The sequence below is a fragment of the Macrosteles quadrilineatus genome, unplaced genomic scaffold (assembly GCF_028750875.1).
Source record: "Macrosteles quadrilineatus isolate MER2022 unplaced genomic scaffold, UCM_ALF_1.0 Scaffold_3__2_contigs__length_128488019, whole genome shotgun sequence".
Classification (NCBI taxonomy): Eukaryota; Metazoa; Arthropoda; class Insecta; order Hemiptera; family Cicadellidae; genus Macrosteles; species Macrosteles quadrilineatus.
Window position 1 is genome coordinate 29,343,794 of NW_026542596.1, and position 24,872 is coordinate 29,368,665.

Sequence of the window (24,872 nt, forward strand, 5' to 3'; positions counted from 1 at the left end):
GAGCCTACACGATAAGTGGATTTTTCTTCATCACAATAATGACAGTTCGTTATTTTCCGCCTATCTACAATATGTGAAGTACATGTGGGTAGTTTTTAAAATTACTGTTTAATATTCCTAGAACTTGGTATGCTCGAAATCATTAAACTTAGCTTTAGAATTCTTTTAAAAAACCGTTCGCGTTCAACATTTTTTTACCTTAAGGCTGCTAATTAGTTTTTAGTTCGTCATTTTCAATGTATATTATATCTAAAACTAGTATTTTAAATAATTTAATAATGATATCTTATATATTAACAAAACTATATTTTTTCTTTTCCGACTACGTTTGGCTCTTCTACCCGACCAATTTTCATGTTTGAGGTCTCAAATTGAAGATATGCACCCACAGATTTGCCATCAAGCATCGGCATATATTTATCTATAACCCCACTCGGCATATACGTAAACTAAATTTGCTCCCCATGTATTTCTTATGGGAGTTAAATTTTGTTTTTATTTGCCGAGTTCGTTTGGCCCTTCTACCCAAACGATTTTCATGTTTGAGGTCTCCAATTGAAGGTATGCACGTACAGATTTGCCATCAAGCATGGGCATATATTTATCTGTAATCCCACTCGGTGTATACGTAAACGAAATTTGCTCCCCATGTATTTTTTATGGGAGTTAAATTTGGATTTTATTTGCCGAGTTCGTTTGGTTCTTCTATCCGACCGATTTTCATGATTGATGTCTCGAATTGAAGGTATGTACGCACAGATTTACCATCAAACATCGGCATATATTTATCTATAATTCCACTCGGTGTATACGTAAACGAAATTCGCTCCCCATGTATTTATTATGGGAGTAAAATTTGGTTTCTCTTTTCCAAGTTCGTTTGGCTCTTCTACCCGACCGATTTTTATGATTGGGTCTCAAATTGAAGGCATGCACGCCACGTTTTCTCATAAAGCATCGGCAAACATTTACCTACTGTATTACTCGACCAAAACACATTATTTGATTTATTTTCTAATTCTTACTTCAATTTAAGATACACCTTCACCAGTTATAATTTTATAATCCTATATATTTTAGTCTAAGAACCTTCAGTGAAATACTGGCTTTCATCTAAGGTATTATTTATTCAAATCGTACGAGTTTCAAGCAAACGCAAGGTGAAAAACCAACATAAAATTATTTTTCTAAAGGTTTTTATATGATAAAAAATTAATTGGTAATGTTTTTCTATATGTTTTTTCTCATAAATTTAATTATTTCTCGTATATTATATTTATTTTAAAGCTGCAGAGCAGCATGGGTCCTCTAGTTTTGATATTATTTACCTTTCTTTTGCAAACGCCTAACAAGCTTTAAGTGAATGTTTGTGCAAAGCCTATATGACAAAAGATCTTGGATCATCAATTCCAATATTATTCCATCAATCCTTCATCTTACTGAACTATTCGCTTTTGTCTTTTATAGTAAGGCTGGGTCATATATGACTGAGATAAGCAGACTATTTTCGAGTAAGTTTCCGATATACTATTTAAAGCTAATATTTGTTATTAAATTTTAGACGTTTTTCAAATGTTACAATATTTAGGCTTATATTATTGCCAAATTAAAATTCTATAATTTAAAAATATCTAGTCGGGTTAACAATCTTTTATGTAAGCTATGTACCTACATGTATAAACAGTATAAGCAGCTCAGAGGCTAAAATAATTAATAATATAGGCCTACCTTGTTAGAATATTGTTGTAAGTTAAATACAATAGTCGTAGTGTAAATAATTTATATTTAATATATTGTTAAAAAAACAGTTATTATCGCATAATACTTCCAAAAGAGTATTAATATTTCAGTATTGACAAACACTTTCTACAAAGCGTTTTAATGCAATGTTAAAACTGCAAACCATACGTAAAATTGTTAAAAATAAATGTTCTTGAACATTCTAAGGATTTGCGGTCGTCTCAATCCAGGTTAAAACTTCTCTTGCAGAGTCGTAGCTTAGTTACCACTTAGGTGGAGCACAACATGATGAGGCTTTCAAGTGGACCTCTTAGGTGAGATTATTTTTGCTTTATACTCGTATAATTTGAATTGGTAATTTGAAGTAAGGCTATGTTAGTAATTCATAGTTTACCTAATTGGTATTGTTAATGCACGAAACACAAATGGGATATGGAAGGTTTTTAGTTCGCTCGCTCTTACAAAATTCCGAAATTTTTGTGACTCACAAGCTATCAAGGCCCCAAAGACACGTTTCCAATAGCATATTTAAATTAAATTAAATTATTATCTCTCTAAAAAAATGTTATACAGTGCCTTGTATACCCCTCTACCTGCAAGGTATTTCAGAGGATAACTGATTGCTTAGTGTTTCCATTATACTTTAGACATTCCAAGAATCAGAAATTTCATATGAATGACACATTTATTACTTGTTACTGCAATGTATGTCAGACCAGTTCAATATAACGCAACTCTAAGGGGAAACTTTACTTTCGACGCGTCTCATGTAAGATAATATTGTTTAAAAAATCTATTTAATTCTGGTTGTCCTCGCTGTAATTTAAGATGTGTTCTTGAATAGTATTTTAAGAATGTTATTTAAAAGCCATAAATCCTGATTGATAGTCAATATAAACCTAATATTCCTATTTGCACTGCCAAATTGCATTTCATTGTCCTACCTTAAATTTTGTGAATTTGTACAAAAATATAATACACATGTTTTTGTCACGTAACGCTTGCTAAATAACGGCATTTTTATTTATTTACTTACTTACAAAAAAAATAGTTGGGAACACTTTTAACTGATTTTAAATAGATGATATACATTTTTTCTAAAGAACTTCATTTGGAGGTAAAACGCAATGCATTCTGTCTGAACAATTCAGATAAAATAGAACATAAAACATCATATATGCTTTACCAAAGTCAACTGTTTTGTATTCCAGAACCATGTATGGAATTATTCATAAGCTTTATTGTAGGGTGGGTAGAATTCTAAGCCACCCCTTGTACGAATATAAAGATAAATAAAAGTAAATTATGTATGACAAATTCTCTTTTTTAATTGTGACAATGCTCGAGCATACCTTCATATAGAAGGAAATTAATTATTTATTATTGTACTTATGATTCGTTTAAATTATAATGGCTTTACTAAAACATCAGAATATCTTCTGAAGTGCTCAATAAATATACTTAACTATACGTAATATTATGTGAATGTGATAATTCTTTACAACTAATCTTTATTTAAATTACTATCACAATTAATTGGTTTGTTGTCTAAAACTCACCTGTTTTGCTAAAATTATTATTTTAATAGGCTAGATAGTTTTAGTTAATATATTAGACAAACAACTAATGTGTATGAACGTTAAAATTACTGACAATAATGACAGGTTTTTTGGGGCATATGACTATATTACATTTATAGTTCCATTGGAGCAGCTTGCTAAGTATATATATAGCTTCACAAGACGTATATGTATAGCATAGATAAGCGATATTTTGTCCGTGTTTGTAATCAATTCTGTGACAATAAATAATATATTTTATTATGGCAAATTTAACCGTTGCAATGAAAAATTCGAATAAAAAGTAATCATTCCAAAACATGTAAAGTTTATGTACGGAAAAATACAATTATTAAGAGAATTATGGATCCTAAAAATGTGTAATTGATTTCATCACTTAGATTACCTTACAATATCTTGGTATTCATCCATTATCAAAAGACGTTTTATTGAATCCATCTTAACTCCTTTTAAACTCCACCACCGACACCTAGGTCCGAAATACCGCCGTCTTTTTCCGTCCCATTGTTAGGAGAAACAGCTGTTTGTTTGTCACTGACATATCACATTTGTTGGACCGCTCGGTTTGGAGGCCACGCAGAACTCGTTAGTTTATAGGATTCTTTGTATTGTAATAGGAGTTTACTAGTTTGGGAAATTTGTAAAAGAGCTTCTCTTAAATATCGGGCCTACAAGATATTATTGCACTACAATTTGTTTGAATAAAAATCATATATTTTTACCATAAAATGAACAGGAATTATGAAATGTTTTTGTCACTCTAAATACCTTAGTATCATAGAGTCCAGCATACATACAAGACGACTATTAAATGTTCACAAATCAAAAATGATGTTAATAAATCAATGTTTTCACGAATTCACCATTAAAGATATGAATATGTATTTTTAGCTAATCTCAATGTGTCCAACAGTGCTAATTGATTCATTAATAACCACAGTTTACTATCTATCGTGGTAAACTTTAGTATATCTTACATTTGTCCGTTGTTGTAATATAAGAAGTACATTACACAACAAAGACATTTAAAAATACGGTCGTAGTTTTATTCCATAGTAAAAAAAGTTTGGTTGTAAAACATTTATCAATCCTACAATTCAGCTTTGCAGGTCACAAAATATTCATAATTTACTAATTCATTCACTTATATTGAAAAGTAATTAATTTATAAAAAAATGCAGTCAGCGTTTAAGTATAAAGTTGCACCTTGTAACGGGTTACTTGTCGTTTGGTTCTTTATTCCAATTTGATTTTGATTTTTAAGTGATGAATGGTGAAAGCTATCGGTTGACCATTAGATGAATTAGAACTTTAAACTTGGATTTCAAATTTTCGTGTTACAAAATAGTTAAGTAGAACCAGAAAGCTGTTTGAAGAAACACCAAATATACGTCAGGCCCGCTACAAAACAGTGGTTGATAAATGATTCACATTCGTTACTCTCCTTTTCGCTGCCTGGTTTTGCTTATTGCATCGCATTTTGGTTTAAATAACAACCAAGTCATTTGTTTTTAAAGTCAAGTTATATTAATAAAAAATAACGATAAAATTAAAATAACACATTGGTTTATTTCACATATTTTATGATGATAATTAAAATCCAAAGTATTTAAGGTTTTTAATAAATAGTATACGTTTATCATTAAACTATTTTATCTTTATCTTTAAAAGAAACCAAAACAGTTTTGTAAGCAATTACTTTTCATCAACCATCTAATAAATGTTGAATTTAATTTGTTTTTACTTTTAGCCTTGACTATTGGAATGCGCAAGTGTTATACCTTATTTTTTGTTGCTGACCTTTTTGATGAGTCATGACAGTTGCTTATAGCTCACCATAAGTCATTCCCTAAGTTGACTTGGTAAAAAAGTGTATGTACTCGACAGAATTTAGTAATTTAAATAAGCGCAATCTGTAGGTGGATCACATCAACTACGAAAATTTTGATAAAATACCTGGCTACAAAATATTTAACATGGAAATGGAATGTATAGTTGTATTAATAGCTTTTAGCATATAAAAAAATGTATAACTATGTTTTCCCTCAACGACTATATACTTTATGTTTGGAATGAGTGAAAGAAAACATAGATTTACACTTGAACTTTTTTTAACTTATACAAAATTGTGTACCGATATAAAATATTCATATTTAAATTAATTGCAAATAATTATAATTACAATAATAACTTGTGTAAGACAATTAAGTTAATTTATAACTTATATTTTTATAATGACTCACTTAATAAATTTATGTAACCTTTTACTTAGCTATTAAACTTCGTACTAAGTTTAAATAAATAACACAATAAATACATTTGTTTAAAAATACGGTAGTCGTAGTTTTATCCATAGTGAAAGAGGTTTGGTTGTTAAAAAATTTCTTAAATTACAGCTTTGCATGTCACAAAATATTCATAATTTATTAATTATTATCGTGCCAAAGACGACAAATAGTTGCGAGTCATATTGATAACAAGTTAACCAATCATGTATACAAGAATTAAACGTAATAAATCACCCAAGATGTTGTACCAATAAAAGAAACACTAGACTAAAGTCAAGACATTACTTTAGACTGATATCCTACTAATATTATAAATGAGAAAGTTTGGATGTATGGATGTATGGATGTATGGATGTATGTTTGTGACAAGTGAACGCGAAAAATACTGGTCGGATTGGGCTGAAATTTGGCATGATGATAGCTCACATTCCCGATTAACATATAGGCATATTCTTATTTCAAAAATCCTTTCGGGCTCCGCCCCAGTGGCTCTGGAGTTTCCCATGTTAACCTTATGAGAAATGAAATTATTGAATCTTAACAGCTGTTTCAATTAAACAAGTTGGTTCTGTTCTGTGATGTTCAATAGCATTAAAGTTACAAAAATTACCAACAGGGTGCAGCACTATTATTTCTTTTACATTTATGACAACAGCTAATTTGCAACCAAAAGGTGAGTGAGCGTAGCGAACGAACTTCAACCTGGAGGCGAGTTAGCGTAGCGAACGAGCTAACCTGAAGGCAAGTGAGCGCAGCGAACGAGCTCCAACCTAAAGGTGAGTGAGCGTAGCGAACGAGCTCCAACCTAAAGGTGAGTGAGCGTAGCGAACAAACTTCAACCAGGACGTGATTGAGCCATGCGAACGAGATAATCTTGAAAATTAAGAAGTTAAACGGGGCAAAGCCCGCGGGTTACAGCTAGTATGATATACATCTGTAACTCTATTTCACTCTACCTTTGTATTTCCTTTCTTACCTAAGTTTGATTCGACGATAATGTTCACTCAAAAAATACGTTATTAACATTTGAGAGTCTATTATTCTCCAGTGGTTTTCACACATAACACATTTTATTTTTCATTTTAATAAATTGTAACCTTACTATATGGCATTAATTTCCTGCAGCAACGTATTAATCGTTTTGTTTTAATCTGACTGAAACTCTGATAAAAGTGTATTTGGACACCTAAATTTGTTACTCTCAATCAATCATGTCACAAAATTATGAAAGTAGATTATTTTCTCACCGTTCTAGATAGTAAATGATGACGCCAGATCTGAAACAGAAATTATTTTGTACTAAACATATTGGATATGTGATTTATTATTGAAAAATTAAATATTCGACCTGTTATTTGCATTTATTTCAGTTTATATTCTAGATGCATTGGAAGATTCTAATATTGAGTACAGTATTTTAGATCAATTATATTATATAAAATATATATATAATAGCTGGCTGGCCATTAATGTAGACACAGTTTCAAAAAAATCTTTGAAGCAATCAAACACACGCTTCTAAAAGTTTAAAAATAGTAACCAAACATAGGACAATAATCATTTAATCATCATCGTTTTTCAAAATAGTAAAATACCTCTAACAACACTTATTTTTAGTTAGCTATTTAGTTTTCGACTTTTACGTCTAAACTCACGAACACAATTCACATTACTATTTTGTATAGTAAAAATATAATTATATACTATTGATAAATAAATGTAACGTAAAAATATTTGTTTATAATACATACGTGAATTGGATAGTGAATGTGGTTGTAATATGCTACTACATTAATAGCAAATCAACATGGAAATTGGCGCCGCCGATTGAATTAATTTCATTGCGTTTCTGGTTTAATTACAGGGGACTTAATCAGCTTTATGGCTACGACGGAACACCAGATTATAGTGTTATATCGCTAATCTTGTTTTTCGCTCCACCCGTTGATTATTTGTTCATATTAAAATATACTATTTTTTAGTTTTGCAAGTTTTTTATTCCATTTAATTCACACTGAAATATATATATTGTATATATATATTTAAAATTATTGTTACTCTTTTCAGAGTCGATTTGGCACTTAAATCCAACCGATTTTCATAGTGTTGATCTTAAATTAAAGGTTTGGATGCAAAGACTTGCCATCTAGCATCGGTATTAATTTATCTGACACGTACGGTAAGTTATACAAAAAAGTAATTTCCTTCCTGTACATTTCTTAGGGGTTTTTTGTTTTTTCCGAGCTCATTTGGCTCTTCTACCCGACCGATTTTCATACTTTTGGTCTTAAAATAAAGCTGTAAGCACAGATTTTCCTCCAAGCATGCCAATTCATTTTATACTGTATAACTGTACCGAAAACATAAATGTTTTTCGTATTTTTACAAATTTCTTTTATTAGAGATGTAATATAGTAGTTGTAATTACATTATTCTACATGTTTTTTGCCTAAGAACCTTCAGTGAAATGCCAGCTTTAATTTTGGCAATTGATTATTAAGATCCGACATACCTTAAGCACGCTGCTGAATCACGAACAACCCAAAGTGTAAAAAATTGAATTATTTATTTCAATCGATTATCGTTTATTATTTGTCGATTTATAGTTATATGATTTTGCTTTAAACCTCAACAGTAACCTGGACCTTCGACAGGTTCCTAGTTATTTGTATTAAAAATAAATGCAAGTGGTAACAATTCACTACAAAACCAGAGTATCCATAACATGTTTTGGGAAGTAGACAACAAATTATTGATTTTATTTTTTTGCGTAAAAAGTAAGGAATAAATTTATACATATTTTATGAAAATACAAACAAATATTACGATACATTAACATGTAATTTGTTTGGGGTTGTACCATATTGTTGAACTAAATCATGATAATAATTTATTTATTGCTATAGATTCAACACGTTCGAAAAACCTAATTAAATTTTTACTACATACAGTAAAACGTTATCTTTTATCACCATCTTCTCAGATATTTCAAAACAGTTCGAATCTACATTAAGAAATATCAGTTTTCATAAATATTGTAATGAATGTATTGTGTCTGATCTAGTTAGATTAGAAGTCGATTAGTTGTATTTTACGACCATGTATGGAATTAATTATTCATAAGCTGTATTGTTGGGAAGATAGTATCCTAAGCAAATTCTTAAACAAATATAAATATTACATTCAGTGAGTTTTTTTTACAACACGACTCAAACTACAAGTACCGGGATATTCAAAATTAATATCAAGGTTTAAAAGCTTTATAGTTTTTACTACATAAAACTTACCACTATAAATGGCTCATCAAAATGAAAAAGCATGGTGTTAAGTGGTTAAAGAGTTTTAAAGCCTACAAGTGTTCAATTTGAGCACTATTCGTCGCACGGCACATGTCAAGACGATAGTTAACTATAACTATCACTATTGTTACATTGAAAACCCCCCTAATTTTTTATTTGGAGGCGATTTTTGGCTGCATTTATTGAGTATTTTCAAGGAATGCATAAGAGGATTTTGTATATGTCTTTCAGAATATTACCGTCCACTTTGGTCGATTTCCTCTCCATTTTAAGTTATTTGAAAAAAATGTAACTCAACCTCCGAATTTATAGTGGTGAAAAAATATGGAGTTAGAGATTTTTAAAATTTCGTTTTACCATAGATTAAAGAAGTCCTTTAATCTAAAGTACAATCAAATCTACATTTCTACTGTAGGCCTATCGATGGTACTTACGTATTATACGGAGGCCACTTATTTTACAGCGCGCTGCGGCGGTTAGGTTAGGTTGGGTTATCATAAGTTTTTATGACTCATCTCGTATAGTTCGATTCATAACGAAACTAGGAAAGTTCTACAAACATATTTATGATAACCCAACTTAACCCAACCGCCGCAGCGCGCTGTAAAATAAGTGGCCTCCGTATAATACGTAAGTACCCTATCGATTATGTTAATGTGTTAAAGGAAAGCTAAAAACTCTCTGAGTTGCTTTTTAATTTGATTTGTCATTTATAGCGATAATCGTATTGTAATAAAAGCTATTAATTTTTAAAACCCCAAAATTAACTTTGAAACACCCAACACAATATGATATATTTTATGTATGTTGGTATCCCTGTTTTATTTACTTTATTGCCGATCAGCTGATAAGACTTTTTGCAAATAAAACAGCGGTTTTGTCACGTAACAGTGTCTTGCCATTGACTTTACGATTTTACTCTAGTAAATAGACTCTAGAGTGGATAATAATGTGGATATCTCAGATGCTCAGTTTATCGAATCGAGTAAATATATCTAATTGAAACACTGATCCATGAAATTCGTGGAACAACACGAATAGAATAATATCAATGTAGACGATTTGAGATGACATTACCATACCGGACGGTGGTGACATTTATTATAAATGCAATAAAGATCTTTTAACCATAACTTAAAAAAAAATTTAGAACTGTTAGGCGAGAAAAAATAATCAAACTGATTTTTACATCCATTAAATGGTTGTAATATACCTTAATGTAAATAGCAAATATAAATACGAATGTAGCCGCTGATTGAATTAATGTCGTAACACATCGGATTAGATTGCAGTAGGCTCAATCAGATTTATAGCGCCTATGGAACACCAGATTTTAGTATGATATCGCTTTTTTGTGCTAGTAAATTTTTTGATAGGTATTTTTAGCCGGTTGTAGTTTGATGAGTTGATAAAAAATTACAACAAAAAATAACCTAAGGTACAACACCATTGATTTAATTTTCAGGAGAGTTCAATATAGTATTTTGATTTTAATGGAGAAAAATCATTCATAACGGTATTAAATGTAATATAGTCATGTTGTGTACCCTTATGAAAATATAAATCTTATTTTAATGAATAAAAGACATGTTATTTCTGTAATGAAAAAGCGTTTAAATAAAAAGTCTATATTTCAGAAACAGTTAACTATTTAGCTCCATATGTTTTTCATCGATGATGAAGTAGATTCAGTGCGGACTCGTTGGTTGTATAGAGATTCTGGACACAGTTTGAACAGTTCCGCCACCAGGGAAATTATTGGAGAGAGCAAGCTTTGTGAATACTTGTACAAAACAAAGAGATACTTCTAGTTCTCTATTGTGAACAGTTGTACTACAAAGGCAATTTACACAATCTCATCGTAAACATAAAGCTTTATAAGATCTCGGCTATGATATGTTTTAATTGTTATTTCATGAATAAGTCATTTAAATAACATTATGTTCAGAAATAGTTGAAATAGTTATTGATATGAGTGCAAAATATGTACGTTTATTATAAAGAAAATATGGTAAATGGGTTTTGTTTGTAGGATTAACTTGATGCGATTTGTTTGACCATGCAAATTCATCTCTATTCAAGACAAGGCACGTGTATAAGTTGTTAATGAAGTTGCAAATGAAGGGGTATACTGGCTTAAAACTTAAGTATGGAATATTCTTATTTATGTTTTATTTAATAATATCACAATCTTTGCTAGAAATACGTTAACACAATTTGTGGAAGTATTGTAGCAATGCTGAGCCAAACACAATGAAATATTCGCTCTTAAGAATGATTTTTTTTCATGAAGTTTTTTTCACGCAACCTTAGGCAAAATCATAACATAGCTAACAACTTTTTTTTTGTCCTAGGACGCTAGGCACGAGCCTGGGATTGTTTTTCACATTACTTCAGGCTAGACCTAGGGGTCGCGGCATTATCACTTAGATAAAATCCATTGGTGACTTGGCGGGGATCGAACCCGGGACCTCACGGACCGAAGTCCCGCGCTCTAGCCACTACACCAGCTCGCTCCCCATAGCTAACAACATAGTCTACTTAGCTCGTTAACATAAATGTTAAATAAATGTATAGCCGGATAAATAGTTGACCATTCAAAATTTCAATAAAGATATTTTTAGTGTTTCTCTGACAATTGATGGTTTTAGATTCATGAAATCGATAAGTTAAAATCTTATACGAGTCAGATTTAAAAAGTATTAGTTTACCTGCATCTAAAAGAGTTTAATAGTAGCATTCCATTGAACTACCACAAAAGGTTGAATATCACGTTCTACAGTTATGTTTTGATGACAAATATACGTACGATTCTGGCCTTTGGATTGGTAAAATATTTACTGATGAATAATTAAATAAAAATATACTTGGCTTATAACAAGTAAATCTTTTGACACAAACAATTCCAAAGCGTATGTGTTCCAGTTAAAGACTTCAACATCTCCTTGATTTCCCTCAGGCTTCATTAGCTGAGGAAAACCAAAACAAGCTCCTTTAGTGAATGAGCTTTATCTTTGAAGTTTGACGTCTGTTTGTTTCCTTTTTCTAGTATTTCATGGATTCCTTTATTTAAATCATTATTCAGCTAGTTTCTTGGAACTTACTATTGTCAGGTATAAATGTTTGATTAACAAATCTGAGCTAGACTTGGCTATACTAGTAATATATTATATTAGGATATAATTTTTGTAATTATATATACGAACCAATAATTTTTTTTCTTGTGTCCACGCCACACCACTGGCATTTGTAATAAGTGAATAAAAACACTTTTAATAGAAAGCGGTCCAAACCCATTACATTTTGTAGATTTGCCAGGAATTAAACCCGTCCCTCCCGCACCGAAGTCTGAGACATTAACCGCTAGGCTAGCAACACTTCAAGTATTATCAGTAGCATCCTTATATTTTGAAAGTTTTAAATCTTTCTGAACATTCCATTTCGTTCTCATTGAAACAAAAAAAAATCAATAGATGTTTAAAATAGAACATGAATTCCTCTTTATTTTTGTTTTACCTGGGGTCCGTCCATCAACCTTAGGAGAAAAAAAAATAAAAATATTAATATACATTCTTTTAAATAATTCTATGAAATAGGCCTAACCAAAGTTCCTAATACATTACAGTTCTCATAAAATGCTTATTTGAGCTGCTAGCTAAAAACATCTTCCCTTTAACACAGTATAAGGACGTTAAGTTTACTTTAAGTCACTTGAAATTTATGCGACAGATTACTGTAATCAGGAACTTTCAAATAATGGGAACGATCAAATACTTATTAATCTGATCCCCCTACGATCTTGCGGAACAAACTGTTCGTAAAAAGATGCATAATCAATTATAATTTTGAGACTTTGACAAGTATAATAAAATATGGTTTTTTATTAATTATACATTAAATTTTATGAGAATAAGCGTTAAAATTTACGAAGCAGTTATGAAGAATTAAAACAAATACTATTACTCATTATCCTAATACAATGTTAAATTACATTACCTGCTGCTAACGAGCTTTATGGAGATGTGTGTTGTGTTGTATATAATAAACAGTAGCTAATTAGAAACTTCTGAATCGACCGTGTAAGATGGAATGTGTGGTGAGATGTCTATATTAAGGTGACTTCATGATCAGTATTTAATTCAAAGCGATGTTTAGCTTGAATGTTGAAATTATGGGACAGAATAATATGTTTCACCATAATATTATCTCGTAGCAATTGCAGACAGATTTTACCTTCTATCCCTCACTGTGTTCGAGATGCTTAGCAGTTTTTATGATAAAACTATACTTATAATGTTATAAGAGTTTTTTTATATAGTTAGACCACAGACAATATAATACTGTGGTTATACAGGCCCATTGCTAAATTAACAATTAACATGAAAAACAAGAGTGTATTTTAAAATATGTTTATAATATTTAAGCTTGAAAATTATTAAAAAGACGCAAAAATAAGAAAAACATCTTGTGAGGATTAACACACTTAATCTTTAGTAAAAAACAAACCCTCATTTTTAAGTAGTAAAAAGTAAATATTTTGATTTAAATTATTGATAAATAAATAAACAACCATGCGAATAAATCAAATTAGTACACTCATGTTATAAAGGAATAGGAAAAGTATTATTTAATTGTAATACCTAATAATTATTACCAGGTAAAGTTCCTCAATGTGTAATCTGTTTGAAATTATATTTGTTACATTCATTTAAATATTCAACTAGAGACAATGTGTGAAATGTCCCATAATCTTACAATAACATTAAAAACAAATAATGTTTTAGTAAGCATTGATTTAGATGTACATACGTTTCATATCATCATGTTATCTAAAGCTCATTTTAACACAGCTAGAAGATAATGTAAATGTTTGGCCATGACTTTACATAACATTTTTTTGAACGTACGTTGTTAATGGTATCCTATCATTCATGCTTTCTAATAATCAACATTGTTCTTTTTAAAATATAGATCATATGTGGAAAATTCCAAGTTTATTCAAAACTGTTATGTATTGTGTGTGTTTATTTTCTTTTGTTGAGTAAATTTAGCTTGCAAGTTATTCTGAAATTGATCTAGTCTAGTGATAAAGTAAAAAAAGGTTGGTGTTCGAGGTCTCAGGCTCAAATTCGGATAATCACTAAAGGCCCTATGGTTATTCTCAAATTTCGTGACCCTTTAGCCCTAGTCTAAAAAGTAACGTTCATAATACTTCTTTCTTATTTGAAAGCGTTCCCTTATCTTGCTTTAATCTTAGCTTTGTCATTTTAACTAGAGTAGTTAATACATAACGCTAATAACTACGTTATTTGTGTGCATAATTCTAATGTAGTAGTGAGACGTAACGGTTTCACAACACATCAAAGTTTCATCGTCTTGGAATCCTCCAGCTGAGTGGTAACCGGAGCTTAAACCGAGAGAGGAAAGCTTAAACCTGAGATGCCACAACAAGAATCGCCTGGTTTAGTATTGCCAAAGAGGAATTTATTACATAGCAGTTGCAAAAATATTTAAAAATAATTACCCACGTATAAATAACCGTACGAAAATAAAATCCAAAACGTATAAAAGTGACGTTTAAAGATTATATTTATAAGTACTTTTTATCAGCAAACATTAAATTAAGTGTAATATTTATAGGAGATTTATATCATCATGTAATTGACTTATTTATAATACTTATATAGTATCGAAGTTTTTTTTTTAGCGAAATTGCATTAACAGTTATTTTATGGATATTTAATTTAATATAAATTCTGTTTTTACAAAATTTCTGAGGAAGCCTGTATATATTTCTCCTAGTTTGACAAAATGAAAAAAATGGTAAGTAATTTGTATTTTCCAAAGACAGAATATACGAAGTCTTTTCGAGCTTATTGGTGATATTAGGAGAACAGTTGACCAAACCAGATTACTTTCAATATATGCCAATGATTACAGCCCTTTTATAATTACTCGAAACACATTTATAAATAAAACTTTTTGAAAACTTAAGCACAAAGTCCTGTGTTTACCAAGAGTCCAGTGAATATGACAGTAGAGTGTTATTCATTATCTGTATAATAAAAAGGATAATAAATTATAGTTCATGTTGGTACATTTACATTGCAACTGAAAAAAAAAACAGTGCATTGGCTTTGATTTATTATGGCAAACTAGAACATAAAACAAGAGAATATGATTTGCTAAAGTCAACTCTATTTTGTATTCCAGTACCACACATGGAATTATTCATAAGCTGTATCGCTCGAAGTAACGAATTGAGAAACATGTATTACATATTAGTTAAAAGGTTATCTACTTTTTTTATTGGACGTTTTAGATAGCACGTTATAACGTAGCGTATTACTATCAATTACACATCTCATGAAAAATAAACTACATTTGATTGCAGACAGTTGCTATAATACCAATTGTTTGTACTATAAATTAATTAGTGTAAATACCTGCAATTATAAGATCTCTGATGTTTCCTTATGTCAACTAGTTTCGACTGAATACTAGAGTCATCTTCAGGCCAGTAACTATGTCACCTTGTCTCTTCAAGGTCGCAAACGTTTGTAGTAAATATATATACGCACACGTACACAGACAAAAAAAACACAACAAATAGAATAAAATACTGTATTTGATTAATTGGTACTTACGTATTATACGGAGGCCACTTATTTTACAGCGCGCTGCGGCGGTTAGGTTAGGTTGGGTTATCATAAGTTTTTATGACTCATCTCGTATAGTTCGATTCATAACGAAACTAGGAAAGTTCTACAAACATATTTATGATAACCCAACTTAACCCAACCGCCGCAGCGCGCTGTAAAATAAGTGGCCTCCGTATAATACGTAAGTACCGATTAATTGCTGTATCATTTCGATGTATGCATTAATCTTATATTTCCAATTGAAGGGACTTAAAAATAACTTTTAACATCGCTAAAGGAAATTACCATAGAGAACAGGATTTATAAACACGTGTGTTATTTGTAAGCAACTTACATTTGTAATCATAATAATAAACAAGTTACCCTTTAAACAGCCAGTAAACGTGTTAATTGTTGCTATTAAAAGCACGTATAAGCATTAGTTAAATGTATATAATTTGGATACATTTATAGTACCTTCAAAAGAGCTTGCTAACCAACCGTTCACATAAGGGAAATTACCACAGAGAGCAGGCTTTGTAAACAAGCGTACAAAGAGACACTTTCAGTATCCATTAGTGAACGTTTGTAGGAAACAGACATATTTCCAGGATCCCAACGGGAGCGTTAATGCCATTGGTAGTGATGTTTGTATCGAATATTTGCACTTTAATTTAATGAAATTATCAATGAGTTGCTAAGTATAGTCATAGATTATTACGAATATTACAGGGTTTGTAGCATTTGAATCAATACACATACGTTTGATTAGTGACCTGTTAATCGTACTAATATTATAAAAGTGAAAGTTTGTGTGTTTGTTTGTTTGAAGTTCAATCACGCATCAACTACTGGACGGATTGGGCTGAAATTTGGCATGATGATAGCTCACATTCCCGATTAACATATAGGCATATTCTTATCTCAAAAATCATTTCTGGCTCCGCCCCAGTGGCTCTAGACTTTCCCATGATAACCTTATGAGTATTCATATTTAAAAGGAATTAAAGAATGTTTCCAGCTTTTTCAACTACATAATTTGTTTCTATGATATTCAATAGCATTAAAAGGTTATACGGTTTACCAACAGGGCGCAGCACCATTAGTTCTTTATACATTTATGACAACAGCTAATTTGAACCAAGTAGCAACAAAAAGCTGTGATAACTTTACTTCTTTCTATTGTTTAGGTGAAGTGGTAGAACATTATGGCTATGGTAGATGTAGTATATATACTATAGTATACCTTAAATTATAGGAAACCATATTTTCTTAAAACACGTCATCTTTCATTGCAAACGTAAAGAGCGAGTATAACTGCAATAAGAATTGTATACTTTACGCCAACCCCGTACGAAGGACGGTTACTCGGCTAGTTATACATAAGAAACGTTTCGCAAAACAAACAGGATCCAAAAACAGTTGGATTATATTTTCACTACTATTTATTAAGACAGTCAAATTCATTCCCATTGTTTCGTCTACACCACGTTCAAGTTCAAAAGTGACACCGGGGTCAAAATAGCACTACTCTTTCAGTTCCATTGTTATTAGGAACAACTTTTTGACGATGATTCACTTTTTCTGATCTGTTTCCAAGATTTACAGGTAATAAGTGAGTTATGGACTAATACGTCAATTATTTACCCGTATATTTGAATAGTTTTAAATAGGAACAAAGGACTTATGCAAAATATGTGTCATTAAGAGGCCACAAACAGCATGATAATTTATAAAACTATTTTAACTGCATTTATGAGCTTTAGGGTGAAGATTGTTTATGGATGATTACGTTACCGGTATATGTAAAGTACCTGAGGATTAAGATTCATAAGTTCCGTCTAACTGAAATACTATTTTGAACAACAACCGTACTTTCTTAACCCGACCTATGTATTTCTACTCTTCTAGAGATTATTATTTTTAAAACACAAAAAAAAGTATATGCACTTTTTGCACTTTTGTTCAAAAATAACTTCGCATATGGCCTCTAAGCCTATTTCGATCTATTGAAGGTGGCAATCAAATTGATTATCAAAATGTACTATTTTAGTACCAACTTCCCACTTTCCCAATCATGAATCAGTGTTTATGTTTAATAAGGCTATTTTAGTGCCAAGTGACGCTTATAACCTTTCACTTTAATATCCGAGGTACCAGCTTAATCCATTGCTTTTCATAACAATGTATCACTGATCAATTAGTCGAAATACTTAACATTAATATTCTCTAAGATATTTACTTATCTTTTTCACATATTTCAACAATCTAAAATAAAAGTCATATTGTGTATATATAGTAAAATTGTCCAATAGAAGGATAAAATGGCATGATGCAGTACAATTTGGATTATGCTTTTTACTTCTTGGTTGGTGAGTCGATGACTCACATGATGGACACTAATCCGTGTTTTTTTTTTTAAATTTAATTCTTAATATTTCGTTTAACAGCTATACAAAATAGATGAAAATAATAAATTTTGGAAAAAAGCGATACAACAACTTGTCTTAAATAATTGTAATTGTAAATTTAAATTTTATACTTATGACACAGATAGTTAGGTTTTAGTGTATTTAGCAAATATATAATTTCAAATTAAGTTATTATATGAAGAGATCTCCTTAAATAAAAATTTGTTTACATAAATGACTAAAAAATCTAATAGTTTATTATAAAACTGCATACCAGAAATTATATTATCTTCCATTTTAAAACCATTTGATATGTGAGCTGTAAGATTTTTAAATCGCCGAACAATTAAAACCAACACCGAGCACACGCCTCAAATGATTTAACAAACAATGATTGCCCGTTTGGTTTTGAATGTTCGTGGTTCAGTAATTAATGTAATTGGTTCCTTTGCCAGTTTTTAGAATGAGATATTGTTCGAGGGAAACTGTACTACATGCGGTTTACTTTAATTAATTAATCAAACACTTTTTACAAGTTAACTTAAAACAGTTATTGCAGCAGCTGATTACTTCAAACAACTACTCTGTGGATTCCTGAATAAAAATAAAAATTATAAAATGTATAATTCGCTGCAAAAAGCCAATAATATTTTGGCTTTTTCTGCAAGTTATTTATACAAGTTTTGTAAAATGTTGCGATTTTTCTAAATAAATATAAAATATATAATGGTGGTCATTAGGATCCAAACCCCCTGAATATGCTGTCTTATTTCGTATTATTTCGCTGCGCTACTGACTGAGCGACCAACTAAACAAGACAACATAAAAACTTTCTTACTGAAAAGCCATCAGCTTTAAATTTCAAGCTTGAATACGCCAATAACATCTAACCTTTCAATCAAAATATGTGTACAGTAAAATATAGATTTTATTAAACGATGCTGGCTGATCATAAGGCCCGATTTGATACACAGCAAAGTATTAAATGGAGAAAGAAAATAAATTACAAAAGGTCATTAATCAAAGAAAAACACGCATGAATAAAGTCTCTGCAGTACAACATACATTGTTATATAAAACATGCATGAATAAAATACGTCGCTGCAGTATAATATATATTGTCGTATAAAACTTGCCTCCTTGTAACGGACGAGGCACGCAGTGGCGTGAAGGCTAGAGATAACGGTTATGCTGTAGTTAAATCAATATTGTTTGCCAAGGAAATTGGCTCACAGTTCATGTAGCCAAATCCGGGCGGAATACATTGCTGCGTTATAATTTTATGAGAGAGTATTAGGCTACATGATTATAAATTTGATTTAACATCCTAGCCTATGTTGATTTAAACATACTTGTATTATAAAATGACTGTTAGGTTTTGATTAGGGCCTATATTATAAAAAAATCTTGATATTTTACACACAGTAATATTATACATACATTTTTGTATCCCATTATAAAGGACATTGAAGCAGCAAAGTAATAACTAGATAACAGCAGAGGTTTATCATTTATACCGAATTCCTAACATAACGGAGTTCATTGTAAAATACACTTATCATTTAATGTATTAAAGAGATTTTAATACTTTTCTCAATACTTAAAACACCAGTCATACTAGCATACTTAAAAGCGTAAATCAGTTTACAATATAAACTGCCAACAATGCCATCAAATTAGCTCCAATCAGCTGACAATATGAGCTACGTAAACCATATGGGGCTTTGGTGATAAACATTTAAAAACAGGTTCAGACCTTTCGGCCACCCTGTAGTGGCTTAATTACAAATATTAATAATCTATGTATTCTGATGAGTTCCCGTTCAAAATTTTTATGAAAAAAACCAATTTTTGTAGCTATTATCCTGTCAAATTTACGAATTTTTTTTCATGATTGTCATTTTAACTGCGTTGGTGATAAATGTTATTTGGATTTTCAGCCAAAATCGTACATGATCTCTTCACCATACATATAGCGTTATTCCAATGAAAAGCAACGAGCTAAGAATGAGCTATTAACCTAAAATATACAAATATAAATATTTATTTCATTTTAATTGCAATTATGTTATACACATGTGATGAATATGAGTGAATTAGTTTCTTTAATAATATTACTGATACGAGTTTATTATCAGTAATATGCAACCCATGTGCACTTAAAGGATTCAAGTTTCTAATACCTGAGCCTAAGTGACAGCATTATTGCTTCCATTAAGGAGCAACAAGGACATTAACTGCTTAGCAAAAGAAGCTTATCTCCTTTACAGATACATCATCTTCCACATTAGTTTGGTTATTAATTAACAAAAAACAAGTACTTTTGTCAATTTATTGTTAAAATAATATGTATCTTTTCATTTCAATAAAAGTAAACATACGAATGGTATTGGTCAACACAGCTAAGCTCCTACCGGTAATTTTTATTAGTAGTCTGTGTTTTAATTAATTTCCATTGTTTACACATTTTAAAATCAACCACGGGACGGTTATGTTTATAAACGTATCGCGTTGGTATAACGGTAAAGTATATAATTCAGACATTCTATATATTGCCTGAAGCTATTCGAAAATTAATAATTGGAGCAAATCTACTGAATTGTCACTTGAATTTGAAATATCCAAAGGTGTTTTGAGTGAAGTAAAAAATAATACAGATATTCATTCAAATAAACTATTTACTACACATTTTTTTTTATTTTGCCCTTCTCCTGTGAACGTATTTGGGTAGGATTTTGACCAATTAGTGTTACATTTTGTAGTTAACATTGTAACACGTACCTGTTGAAAGAGCCGTTTTGCCAGCTGTTGCTAAGGGAGCTTTGAGAGAGTAGAACACAATAGAGACATGCAACTTTGATGGTAAGCTTGTCTTGAAATTGGTCCTCCAACAACCCATTAGAGCTCGGTCTTGGCGATTGGTTATTCATGAGAGTTCATTGTGTTTTTGTAGTCTAATGTCTCCCCAATTACAGTTCCTAACAAGCCTTTTAATTTAACAGTTGCTGTCTTCACTTTTATTTAACACAGATTTTTCACGATGAGGTTATTTTTGTGTAGTGAATATTTAATACTTTACCCAATAAAACAAAGTCTCATTACAAAACTGAACACCTGCTCATAATCATAATTTACATGATTTCATGTTTGCAAAACAATTTTTAAATAACGGTAGCTCTTAACCTAGAATTAAATAAAACAAAAGTTTTCATAAAAACATTTTTAATTCATGAAGTTCCATTACTTCACATGCAATGGAAGTACACACGAACTATATTGAAAACAGTGTTAATAATGTACAAAAATAATTTTGGTGTTAAATCAACAAGATCTTACAAGAGATTATAAAAAATTTTGACCATGTAGGCCTAAAGTACATATGAAAACTAACAAAAATGAAGTGGCATGTGTACATAATCCTTCATCTTATTTCTCATTGTACCCCTATCGTCTATATTTCTGAAGTATGTAAAGTCACACCACTTCATATCATTGCAAAAGTACCTGTTAGATTTCTAACTGGTTTCATCACATTATTTATTTCACCTTCAAAATGTATTAAGAACAAACAAACTATCAATTGGTTAACAACTACTTGTTCCCTATCATCATATTACACAGTACAGCAACATTCATGAAAATTATCCTAAACATAAATTATAATAATGTGGTTGTCATCACCAAGCTTAAGTCCTACTGGACATAAAAACGGATTCGAAACAAGATATAGATCTTCCTAATATGAAAAGAGGTCTTCTTACAGTATCTAAGGATAATGACGTTATGTGAATTCAGTTGTGCACAGTGGTACGATTTTTAATCAAGTCCAGGAAAGCAGTTAACTACGTTGACGTCAAGTTTAATCTGGATTGAAGAAAATAATATTAAATTTGAATTAATTCAGTAAATTTACAATTGGTTTCTTTAAACTCAAAATACCGGTAACATGTTTTAATCACAGGTGGTCTATAACTATTTTTACCTATGACCGTTTTTTAAAGTAGCCGTTTCATTTCAGTTCTTAGAATTGAAAAGTTTTACATAACAACATTTACTTACATAACATCATAGTTTTACTTAACAACACGGGTACCGAACGAACCAATTAGGTTTAAAGATTGAGAGAGAAGAAGTAAAATTATAAGGCTTTTAACTTCAACTAATCAGCTGGTAACCAATTTAATTGTTAACGATTGGTGCAATTAGTGTTTGGTACAATGAGTCGGTGCATTAATGTTAGTGGCAATGAAAGGTTATAAACGGAAACATAACCTACATTAAAAGTTTTGAGTGGTGATTATTAGTAATTATAAACCGGTCGTAGGTAAAGTAGTGTACGTAACTCGCGTAAATAGTGTTAACGACACGAGTAGAAAATGTAAGGTACGAGCCTTACTATAAACGGTTGAATTCATTATCCAAATCAAGAACCACATAACTTACAAACTGTTCTACTTGAACTGAATCGTCTCTTACTATGTATGTTTTTTAATAATCAATAATTTTCATTACATTTCAGAGCAGAGTCTCATTATTCAGACTTGCGTCTTGATTTGTGATCAAATCTTGACACTGGATCCAAATATGTAACTAAAACATGAAGTGTGGATAAAATTGAATCCAGGAGACAATAACTATCATATGAAATTACTTAGTTAGTAAGCCTTATTACAGTTATTAGTACTTTGCAGTCTTAAAATCATACACAGTATTCCTTTGCATCTAGAAACATATTTCAGAATATTTAATTACAAAACCTAACACATTAATTTATATAAAATAATATGGAATTGCTAAATTTTAGTTTATAGTTATCTCACTGTTATAACTATCCATTATTTACGCATACAATGATTTAGTCAAGAAGCATTCAATATTGGTTTACATTTATGTTAGAATTATGATACAGTAATACTAAATAGTTTTTTCTTCTTTTTTTGGAGGTGGTATTGTGACATTTTAAGAATTCGTATAGCAATTTTCGTTGAATAGAAAATACTTTTCAGAATCGATTTAACAAGCAATATTTCAACTATACGAAATCATTTTTCAACGCATTATTAAAATATGTTGTAAGTGTTCTATAAGCTGTATTTGCATGTGAAATTCTGAAAAGGAACACCACGAAGTACAAGGAAATTGCTTTGGCTTAAAGGAGAGTAACGGATGTAAATAATTTATCATCCTTTATTTCTTAGTGGATCTTGATGTATCTTGTTCGTATAAGTTAACATGCGATTTTTGTTTGGAAATATAACTAGATACATTTGTACACATTTGAATTAAATTTGTATGATAGTATTGTATCCGTATACATCACAGAGGAGATAATAGTTAGCTAGATAAGACATACTGGTAGAAATTCCTCAGGAGTAATTACAGTGTACACCACTCTTCTCTACCTCAAATTTCTATAAACATTTGTAGCAATATGTGCGATATATATGTGTGACAAAACTATTCTATTATGTATAATTTGTGCTTTGTTGATCTACAATGAGTTCAGTTACCCAAGGGCGCAATTGTGTTTTAATTACTTTGCAATTCAAGATCATTTCTGTATTTAGATGCAATTTGCCATTGGCTCTGATGAATGATACTACCTAATAAAAGGCCAAAGTCAGATATTAGAGGACCACGGTTTAAACCACCTACTTAAAATAAATTTAAAAATGATTGCGTAGAAAAAAAGTATAATGAAACTATGATGAATAGTTTAAACCTAATGTAGTACTTCATTCATTTGTTCCAACGTGGGAGGCAATTGTGCGAACCAAATGTTGTGTTCCGAGGAACTCGCCAAATTGTAACTTCTAAAACAATCTTGGCACCTGTAACGTTTACCGTCACTTCAATGTTACTACATTTTCTGTTTCCATTAAACACCAGCTTTCCTATTTCGGTTGCTGATTATAATATGCTTGACGTAATCATACTTAAAATTTGTTATTTAAACTTTACAACTATTCTCATGACGATATTTTTTTATTGTCTACGGTTGTTATTTTTCCTTTGCTACTAATTTATGTTTGAGCCTTATTTAGACATTTAAATCATATTTAGATTTTCGACGTCATTATTTTAAATTAACCAAGAACAATATTATAAATTGAACCAATAGTTTTAATATTTCACGTAATTTTTTTCATTCTATCGCATAATGCTGAGGTTGCCAAAGTGTGTGTTGGGCGGGCCATGGGAAGAGACCAAACATTGAACATATTTCCAGTTCGGATCCAAAAAAAAGAGAAAATAGGGTATTCTTTCACTAGTAAAACGACTGAGTGAGCACTAGGATTTTAGGTAAAACTATTTCTTTGCAAGAGGTAGTAAATTTACATTATACAGTAAAAGATTATTAAAAATTTACAGTATAACAATAGTAATGTCATCTACGTGCCCAGCCCAGGGCCTATGACGACTCTTTTAGTTTAATGACCAAGACGAAGCCGAGCTAGGAAAACGGGCAAAGTTCCAAAAGGTAAGTTGTGCCCATGTGAGCTAAACATTAATGATAAACAAATTTAGTTTTGGGAAACTTTGAGAAATTAAAATATATATTTTGACAACAATTGTATTGTTATTGAATTGGCTAATTTTTTAGATGATTAGTAATATGAAAAGATATTTTGTGAAAAATAACAATTATGTAAAAAAACCATAACACTTTCTAAAATTGTCTTAATTATTTCTAGAAATAAAAATGTTAGCTCTTAACTACGCTTTATTTAATTTCAATCCAAACATAAAGCATTGGTAGTTTTCTTTCAGAACAAACTTTAAAAACAGATTGAAGAAAGATTAGATGTGGTTTAAAATACATTCAGCAAATGTTAATAAAGCAATTGTAACGAAGGGTTAACAGTAAAATGTTAAATGTAGCATTGCACGAACAGAAAGCGGCTTAAAGAAA

General features: G+C 30.6%; 1 protein-coding gene across 4 annotated transcripts in view; it reads right to left on the reverse strand.

The window, feature by feature from the left end:
- The window catches only part of LOC128989714 (leucine-rich repeat and immunoglobulin-like domain containing-NOGO receptor-interacting protein 4), a 150,460-nt gene that overhangs the window by 86,907 nt on the left and 38,681 nt on the right, over window positions 1-24,872 (reverse strand). For 3 of the 4 annotated variants that reach the window (XM_054411720.1, XM_054411719.1, XM_054411718.1), the window contains exon 3: window positions 6,856-6,885. The exons of the other annotated variant lie outside the window; for it this stretch is intronic. The gene's annotated coding sequence lies outside the window, so the exon portion shown is untranslated. The remainder of the gene's footprint in view (window positions 1-6,855; window positions 6,886-24,872) is intronic. 4 annotated transcript variants of the gene reach the window in all.